Raw genomic sequence first — 1516 nt, 5'->3', positions numbered from 1 at the left:
ATTCCAGACATTCACTACCCTCTGAGAGAAGAAATTCCTTTGCATCTCAGTTTTAAATGAGTGTCCCCTTATTCTGTAACTATGTCGCCTGGTTTGAGATTCCCCCACTAGTGGAAACATCTTCTCAACATCTACCCTGTTAATAAAAACAAGAAATGCTGGAAATACTCAGCAGGTCTGGCAGCATCTGTGAAGAGAGAAGCAGAGTTAATGTTTCAGGTCAGAGACCCTTCTTCACCCTGTTAAGCCCCCTCAGAATCTTGTACGTTTCAAAAAGATCACCCCTCATTCTTCTAAACACGAATGAATAACCTGTTTCGCCGTTCTTCATAAGTCAACCCCTTCATCTCAGGAATCAGCTGAGTGAATCGCTTTTGAACTCCTCCAATGCCAGTACATCCTTTCTTAAGTCTAAATCTCAAGTGTGATATCAGATTGAGAGAATCTGAAAGATAGCATAACCTGAGATACAAACTGAGATTTCAGTTTAAAACTCCCCCGGATTGTGAAACTAAAAGATACAATAGCAATTTAATTTGTATCGACTGTGCTTTGGATCACATTCCAGCCCTCATACAGTATCAGACTGGAAGATACTGTAGCAATTCCATTAGTGCAGACTCAGCTCTACATTACAGAGCAGGGAACATATTTAAACAACCCGGAACACTTTTACACAAGACGGATCATATTTACACAACTGAGAAGATCTTTACCCAACAGGGAACCATTTTACACAATAACAGAGAACATCTTCACACAACAGCGAATACAGTAAAACAACAGAGAACATATTACACAGCAGGAAATATCTTTACACAACAGAGAACACAATTACATAAATCATCAGTCTTTCGTTGTCTCTTGCTGGTTTGCTCAGCACCTTTCTCTGTCTGTTCCCTTCTGGGTCCTGATAATCTCTTTCTGGTTTTCTGTGTGTCTTTCTCTGTCTGTTCCCTTCTGGGTCCTGATAATCTCTTCCTGGTTTTCTGTGTGTCTTTCTTTGTCTGTTCCTTTCTGGGTCCTGATAATATCTTCCTGGTTTTCTGTGTGTCTTTCTCTGTCTCCCTCATTGTCGGTGCTGTTACTCAGTGTCCTTGTGTCATTGTGCAGAGAGGGTGAGTCCGTCAGCACGTGTGTTGCTGAGTCCGGGATTCTTGAGAAATCCGACTACAATCCTATTTTTATAAAAACATTGGAGAAATGAACATATTTCACTAACAGGCAGCTAAAATTTAAACGAGCAGTTAGCAAAGTGGAGCAGCGGAGCGTGCTGGGCCCATAACCCAGAAATCGATGGATCGAAACCATTCTCTGCTATTTATGTTTGGTAATAACACAAACAGTTCACTTTCAAAACATCAAGTGTTTCCCCATAATAACAAGATGCGCTCGATTGCGATCAGCTTTTTCCTTCTCGTGAACACATCAATCAGTAACAACTCACTTTTGCTCACACGAACACAAGCTGCAAACACGGACCAGCCGAGTCTCTCCCACTTTGTCAACCCCCTTC

Source organism: Heterodontus francisci, unplaced genomic scaffold, assembly GCF_036365525.1.
Source record: "Heterodontus francisci isolate sHetFra1 unplaced genomic scaffold, sHetFra1.hap1 HAP1_SCAFFOLD_51_2, whole genome shotgun sequence".
Taxonomy (NCBI): Eukaryota; Metazoa; Chordata; class Chondrichthyes; order Heterodontiformes; family Heterodontidae; genus Heterodontus; species Heterodontus francisci.
This window is presented reverse-complemented; position numbering follows the sequence as displayed.